Raw genomic sequence first — 8,440 nt, 5'->3', positions numbered from 1 at the left:
AGTGACTCTGTATTTCCAATGTCTGTAACTTAAATGATACTCAACTAATGTTTACTGAATGCTTGAATGGCACTGTGCTAGACATTTAAGAGAAATTATCTTGTGTAAGAACTGGTTTTGAGAACATTACTTAGGCAATTTATATTTTCACTTCAAAGGCATAAGTTTTCAGCAATAAATAAAGCAAATTCCAATTTTCAAAAACAGAAGCAGTTTATTTCCAACAAACGTATACAGGCCGCAGATCTCTCCTGTCTCCAAAGATACAAGACAAACCACAACATACTAACAGGTGGAGACCCTGAGGCCTCTTACTAAGTCTTAATCAGACACAACAGAGGAGGCAGGATGTTTATATATGTAATTATCATTTGGCTGTTTTTCAATTAAAACCACATAGAAGTAAAACAGGAAGAAAAAATTGCTACGAAAAAAAGAACTGCAGCACTGTCTACGTGACATAAGGATAGAGATGGGGTGTAAAAAGAGTTGTTTTGCTTGAGAAAACAGCTTAATTAGCCTTTTGCCATTGTGAAAGGAGAGTCCTCCTGAGCTGATCTTGAAGGATGCTGTAGAGACAACAGAGTAAACAAGAAGCCCAAAATAATCAGGTGATGTCTCAACTTCCAGTTCAATGGAATCATAATTATGTACCATGGTAGACGTATTCATCCCTTGAGAACTAAGCATCTAAATCAAAGTTTCCAAAGTTGCAGGAACAAGAAGCACAAATTTTGTGTGTGGATAACAGATAACAATGAGGAAGGCCACTTCTCCTTCCAGCCTTCCGTTCCTAGACCTATATTTCCTGACTATGGGAGAGAAACTACCATATATTGGTCATTGATTCTGATCAGACGCTACATCTTATAGGACAGAACCCTAAGCCCTCATGGCATTGTCACTCAGCTGATGCCATAATTGAGTTGTTAACAAACTATTTTATAATTCTATCAGACCAGTTACTTCTGAGTGATGAAATGATAGACTCATTGTCAGTCCTCCCTAAGTCCCTGAACATAGAGCCAAACCATCCGCCACTACCCATGAATCAGTATAGATCCGTAACTTCTGGCCTTTCTCTTTCCAGGTAAAATGGACAACTAAGTGCACTGCTCAAAGTTCTGACAAGAAGATATTTCTTCCTAACCGCCTTTCAGGATCACCCTCGGGGAATTCTATAATGCTGTGGTCATCCACTTTTAGGAGGTAGCAGCATATCATCAGAACCATCGGTAAATCAGACCTCAAATTTTTTCCTAGCCAATTTGTCATAGGAAGTTCCCCATGGAGCCTAGGTGTGGATTAAAGGAGAGGTGGCAATGCAACAGGATTAGATGCCACTGAAGATGTTAAAATATAAAAAGGAATGCGTTTCAGCAAGTAATAGCTAACGTTTTTAAAACTTATGTGGCAGGAACTATTCCTTATGATGATAAGTAATAATTATTCTAACCTTACCAATAACCCTGGGAGGTAGGGTTTTTCTTAACATTCCTATTCTGCAAAGAGGAAAACCAAGTTAAGTCAGTCATCTAAGCTCACCCAAGTAGCAAACATGGTACTGTGAAGCTGGGCAGTCAGAATCCCGAGCCTATACTGTTAACTCCACACCCTGAGGCCTAGCAATCTTGGGTAGATGGAGGAGAAAGCAGAAAGTAAGGGAGAGGGCAGCAAATCTGTTGGTTGCTACTAAGGTCCTTTGGCTCCATCTGCTGCTTAGTGCCAGAGTTGGCAATTCCAAATAGTTTGGACTCCTATGATTGATGTTTTTTTCTTTCTTTTACTGGAACACATATGCCTATCATGTTTTCTTCTTCCACTGTTAGGTCGTCTATTCAAACAAAAACATTGAGATTATAGATCTCATTTTAACTTCCTAAGTGAGCCCAATATGGACCAGAAGACTGTTGGTGTCCATTTCTGTTTGAATGTTGAAGGCTATTTGACTTTGTGCCTGCTTCTAGTATGGTCCAAACAATTAAAGATATTTTTGGCTTTGAGAACACCAGAAAGAAGAATGAGATCCTGTCATTTGCAACAACATGGTTGGAACTAGAGGTCATTACGTTAAGTGAAATAAACCAGGCAAAGAAAGACGAACATCATATGTTCTCACTTATTTGAGGGAGCTAAAAATTAAAACAATTGAACTCATGGAGATAGAATAGAAGGATAGTTACCAGAGGTTAGGAAGGGTAGTGGGGTGGGTGAGGGGAGTGGGGATGGTTAATGGGTACAAAAGAATAATTAGAAAGAATGAATGATATCTAGTATTCTCTAACACAACAGGGTGACTATACTCAAAAATAATTAATTATACATTTTAAATAACGAAAAGAATATCATTGGAGTGTCTGTAACACAAAGGATAAATGCTTGAGATGATGGATACCCCATTTACTCTGTTTCTTACAAATTGCATTCCTGTATCAAAATATCTCATTTAGCCCATAAATATATATATACCTACTATGTACCTACAAAAATTAAAAATAATTTTTTTTCAAAAAAAAAAAGTAAGAGAACTGCAAATATATAATAGTGGTAGTCATGGTAGATTTTGCTGCCTAGTAGCAGCTGCCAGATATTGCTAATGGAGTCAGCACAAGAATCTTTTTAAACTGATGAAACCTTTGAAAATTATGTCAAGCTAGAAAAATTTTTTAACCCAAGTTAAGACACGAAGTTTCCTTCTTTGTGACATGTTAGATTAAGCCATTTTGCAGGGATTGGGGGATAAGAGTTCCCAGATTTTTAGAAAACTTCAACTAGAGTAGAGTTCAGAGGAGAACAAAAGATATGACCCTGAGTGGCAGTCCCCATCTCCAGACAAGGGACCCATTGCCTTAGCAGATTAAATATGCAGTTTGCTAGAAGACAAGCTATGTAAGTGTCTTAGCTTAAGGTTGTGAGTGGGTTGTTTTACCCTGATTCAACTATCTCTTTTCTTTTCTTTGAAACACAAGGCTGCCATGTAATGTGTGTTCGAACTTTAATAATTTTCATCTATTGTTTGAACAAATGAGGATTTGTTTTCCTACATGAATTGTCCAAGATGGTAGGTAGCGAATCCAATATGAGTTCAGGATCCCAAGGAAACTCCATCCCACTCATTCAGAAGCAGGGTCTCCAGAGGCTGTACATTTCTAAAGAAAAACAAATGAGTAAATTGAATAAAACCCAGTTGTACAGTTTGCACTTGAGGAAACTTTGACCTAGAATAGTTTGCCCATCTCTAGAATATTCTTAAATTTAAAGACCAGAAGATGTCTCAATTGCAATGAATTCCTATTTTAGTTGATATGAGAAAGACCATTAAGCATCTATATGAATCCTGGAAGGACTCTTAAAGGCCACTGTGATAAGTCACTATCATAATAGTCATCAATAAATCATACCTCCCTGTATCCACATCTCTTGGCAGTGTGTCATTTCTTCTCTCCCCATCAAGAGATGGAGTCTATTTCTTCACACCCTTGATTCAAGGTTGAACTTCTAAGTTTGTAAAATAGCATCTAACTGATATTAGTTAGACCAACTAACTCCCCTCCCTGAAGTTGCCATCCCAACTCCACATCGAACTGAAACTGCACGTCTCTTGCTGACCACCAAAAAGGGACAACAACCAGGGACTGACCAAGAAGGGACTTAGGGTAAAGACACAGTGCACCCCATACAACTCGGGGAGGGGAGGAATGTACAGGTGCACACACAGGGCACTCGCTATGCAGCAGGGCCTGTCATGTCCGTTTTGGCCCCCTAAGTCATTTCCAGCTTGGGTGTATTACAGCTTATGCAAGTGTTTGGATTTTCCTTTCTAAAACACTAGATTAAATGGAATCTAAAGCACTTACACTTGCCCTGGAGATAAAGTAAGTTGTTATTACCTTTGTCATTATTTAAGAGTAGGTAATGTATATATGGCTGTGAGTGTTTAAGGAATTTGGGCCAGGCATGGTGGCTCACGCCTGTAATCCCAGCACATTGGGAGGCCGAGGCAGGCGGATCACCTGACATCAGGGGTTCAAGACCAGCCTGGCCAACGTGGTGAAACCCTGTCTCTACTAAAAATACAAAAATTAGCCGGGCATGGTGGCAGACGCCTGTAATCCCAGCTACTCTAGAGGCTGAGGCAGGAGAATCGCTTGAACCCAGGAAGCGGAGGTTGCAGTGAGCCAAGATCGTGCCATTGCACTTCAGCCTGGGCAACAAGAGTGAAACTCCGTCTCAAAAAAGAATTTGATTTAATTAATATTTAAATTGATCACAAATAATTTAAATAGTGTCTTTGTAAAATGGGTTTTTTTTGTTTTGTTTTTGACTTTTATTCCGGGTTCTGGAAGTACACATGCAGGTTTGTTACATGGAAAAACTGCATGTCGCTGAGGTTTGGTGTACAAATGACCCCGTCACCCAGAGGAGTGAGCATAGTACCCATTAGTTTTTCAAACCTTCATCCGCTCCCACCTCTCTGGTAGTCTGCAGTGTCTATTGTTCTTATCTTTATGTTCATGTGTACTACATGTTTAGCTCCCACTTACAAGTGAGAATCTGTGGTATTGGGTTTTCTGTTCCTGTGTTAATTTGCTTAGCATAATGGCCTCTAGCTGCAACCATGTTGCTGCAAAGGACATGATTTTGTTCTTTTTTGTGGATGCATAGTATTCTATATTGTATACGTATCACATTTTCTTTATCCAATCCACCATTGATGGGCATCCAGGTTGATTCCATGTCATTGTTATCATGAATACTGCTGCAATGAACATATGAGTGCATGTGTCTTTTGGGTAGAATGATTTATTTTCCTTTGGGTATATACCCTGTAATGGGACTACTGGGTCAAATGGTAGTTTTAAGTTCTTTGAGAAACCTCCAAACTGCTTTCCACAGTGTCTGGACTAATTTACATTCCCACTAACAGAGTATAAGTCCCCTTCTCTCTGCAACCTCACTAACGTGTTACTTTTCTGACTTTTTAATAATAGCCTTTCTGACTGGTGTTAAGATGGTATCTCATTGTGGTTTTGATTTGCATTTCATTAGTAATGTTGAGCATTTTTTCATATATTTATTGACCAAATGAATGTCTTATTTTGAAAAGTGTCTGTTCATGTCCTTTGCCCATTTACAAAATGGTTTTCTTAACCTTAGCTGTGACTGCAAATTTTGCAGACTACAAAGTCACCCAAATGCATTATCTGAGTAAAATTTTAAGATGCCACATGTCTCTGATAAATTTGGGTTATCAACAGTAATTGTATTGCTCATTGATGCTAGCTTCAGTATAATTTCTAAAATCCCAAGATGAATTTCAAAATTTTGACTAAACTAATACCACCACAGATACTGATAATAATATCATTATCAGTATTATATTAATAGGTAATAGTCTATATCTGAAGATTTCTAAAGTAATTTCAAAATCTATTCATGTTTCTAATGTAAAAGCATGAATAATATAACATTCACAATTTTTTAAGAGAATAATTCTTACCAAATAAGGAAAATAGAAGTTTCTGTAAACTAATGAATTGTTTTACCATTAGTGCTCCTTGATATGCAGCCAAAAATCTCTTGCACGCATGCACTAGGAAATAACTACAAGAATATTCATAGCAACAATTTTTTCATTACAGTCAAAAGTGAAAACAGCTCACCGCAGACACTGCATGGAGTGTGCGGCGTCCGGAATGAGTAGGAAAGCGGCTTCGGTTCTTTCAGGACGCGCTTCAGGGGGCACCGCGGTGGTTTGCAGACGACTTGGAGCCCTGTCCTAGGGAGAAAACAGCTGTCTGTGGCCCTGACTGCTTAGGTGGGAGCTGTGTGCAACTCAGCTTCTCCGGGGCATTGTTTTCTACATAGTTACTCTCAAGCTGGAGCACCATGGCACATCACAGGACCAGGTATATTGGAATATTGGCTACCTACAGCTTTGCAGCACAATTTGATATCAGGAATTGTCAGCCCAAGGCCACCCCCTCGGTCACTGTTCCCGCCGTCCTCTGAGGAGCTCCAAGCCAACAAGGCCACACTGCTGTGTCTCATGAGTGACTTCTATCCAGGAATCTTGATGGTGACCTGGAAGGCAGATGGTACCCCCATCACTCAGGGCGTGGAGATGACCACGCCCTCCAAACAGAGCAAGAAGTACACAGCCAGCAGCTACCTGAGCCTGACGCCCGAGCAGTGGAGGTCCCGCAGAAGCTACAGCTGCCAGGTCACGCATGAAGGGAGCACCGTGGAGAAGACAGTGGCCCCTGCAAAATAGGGAGTGTCGCTCTGTCTCCCAGGCTGGAGTGCAATGGCACTATCTCGGCTCACCATAACCTCTGCCTCCCACATTCAACCAATTCTCCTGCTTCGGCCTCCTGAGTAGCTGGGATTACAGACTGGCTGACACTTACGGAAAATAGAAAAGGACCCATGTTAAATTATCGGGGTTTCACCCTTGCCACCCAGGCTGGAGTGCAAGGGAGTGATCTCGGCTCACTGTGCAACCTCAGCTTCCTGGATTCAAGCAATTCTCCTGCCTCAGCTTCCTGAGTAGCTGGGAGTACAGATGCCTGCCACCACGCAGAGCTAACATTTTGTATTTTTAGTAGAGATGGGGTTCCACGCAGAGCTAACGTTTTGTATTTTTAGCAGAGATGGGGTTTCACCATGTTGGCCAGGCTGGTCTCGAACTCCTGACCTCGGTGATCCACCCCCCACCCCCCACAGCCTCCCAAAGTACTAGGATTACAGGCATGAGCCACTGCGCCTGGCTGTACCAGGGTTTTATATTGAGTTTCTTGCCAAGTGTGACTTCCAATAACAAACCCCCTGCACTTTTCTCAGGACTGGAAAGCTCAGGCAGCCGAGGGTGAATAAAAGCCTGAGTAGTGCAGTCAGCACAGAGGGGCTGGGTGGCCACAAGATGGGCAGAAGCAGGGATGGGCATTGTGAGGCGTGGGGTGGGGCTGTGAGGCTGGACGTTGTGAGTCACTAGCCTGGCCTGGCTGTTTCCTGGTAACCAGGTGACATCAGAAGCTTTGTGGGTTGTAGGCATCAGCCAGGGCCAGCAGCCCTCAGTCGGTAGCTAGCAGTAGAAGGAGGAGGAGCTCCGACTGTACTGTGTCCCAGCACATTTTGTGCCTTGCCGTGTTCGTTTATTTTTCAGAGAAGACAGCAAATAGCGGCAGAGTAAGGGCTGAGGCCCCAGATCTGCCTGGGGTCAGGCTGCTTCTACAAGTGCTGTGCCAGCCTCAGTAGCGTGGCTGCTAGGGCAACACCATTTCAGTTTCATCGAAGGCTCAGGCAAGTGTGGACAGGCGTGTAGATATCCCATGGGGAATATACTGACCTGTTGTGTGTGCCCCAAAGTCAGTTCCAGCTGTGGCTGGCACAGGGGGAATGCAGCATCCAGTTATGAATCTGATATTTATGAGGCTGTGGCTGCTACAAAATCAGAATCCACTACTGTAGAGCCTGGCAAGCTGGATGTGGGAGCCACAGAGGGCCACGACCTGCAGCACAACAGCAACCAAAAGATGCCCACAGCTCCTGTTCCTGACCTGGAGGAATGTGACCTTGATATTGTGGAGGAGATGTTACCGGAAATGATGAACTAACAGCCCAAAATTGCTACTCTCCTGTTCCAGACCTGGAGGAGTGTGATATTCAGGAAAATGAGCTGTCACCTGACATGATGAACTATACAGCCCAAAATTCCTACTGCTCCCCTGAGGATAGCCTGAGTTTAAAACCTCTACCACCGCCGGGCGCGGTGGCTCAAGCCTGTAATCCCAGCACTTTGGGGAGCCTAGGCGAGCAAATCACTGGGCGGATCACGAGGTCAGGAGATCGAGACCATCCTGGCTAACACGGTGAAACCCCGTCTCTACTAAAAAATACAAAAAACTAGCCGGGCGAGGTGGCGGACGCCTGTAGTCCCAGCTACTCGGGAGGCTGAGGCAGGAGAATGGCGTAAACCCGGGAGGTGGAGCTTGCAGTGAGCTGAGATCGGGCCACTGCACTCCAGCCTGGGCGACAGAGTGAGACTCCGTCTCAAAAAAAAAAAAAAAAAAAAAACCTCTACCACCAAGGGAGGAAGACAATGATGATGCCCAGATTTTACCATCACGTGTCCAGGCTTGGCCTGAGGACCGCCTGTTTTGAAGATGCCCACCACGATACAAAGATGAAGATGATGATGATGATGATGTCCAAATAACAGCTTGGAGAGAAAACGACTTGACGCTGGAGAGTATAAGTGACGAGGAGACTCATCCAGCTTTGCCTGAGGACCGCCTGTCTTTAAGATGCTCACCACGATACAAAGATGAAGAAGATGACGATGATGATGTCCATATAACAGCTTGGAGAGAAAACGACTTGACGCTGGAGAGTATAAGTGACCAGGAGACTCATCCAGCTTGGCCTGAGGACCGCCTGT

The 8,440-nt window shown here is 43.0% G+C and overlaps 1 protein-coding gene and 1 pseudogene across 2 annotated transcripts in view; one reads left to right on the top strand and one right to left on the bottom strand.

Moving 5' to 3' along the window:
* Window positions 1-2,978: 2,978 nt before the first annotated feature.
* The window catches only part of PEX5 (peroxisomal biogenesis factor 5), a 36,512-nt gene continuing 31,050 nt past the window's right edge, over window positions 2,979-8,440 (bottom strand). The window contains exon 16 of the mRNA XM_011952547.1: window positions 2,979-3,149. The gene's annotated coding sequence lies outside the window, so the exon portion shown is untranslated. The remainder of the gene's footprint in view (window positions 3,150-8,440) is intronic.
* Window positions 5,890-6,274, top strand: LOC105521250 (annotated as a pseudogene). The gene has a single exon (XR_001003245.1). The product of XR_001003245.1 is annotated as an Ig lambda-6 chain C region-like (transcript).

The sequence above is a fragment of the Colobus angolensis genome, unplaced genomic scaffold (assembly GCF_000951035.1).
Source record: "Colobus angolensis palliatus isolate OR3802 unplaced genomic scaffold, Cang.pa_1.0 Scaffold11, whole genome shotgun sequence".
Classification (NCBI taxonomy): Eukaryota; Metazoa; Chordata; class Mammalia; order Primates; family Cercopithecidae; genus Colobus; species Colobus angolensis.
This window is presented reverse-complemented; position numbering and strand designations above follow the sequence as displayed.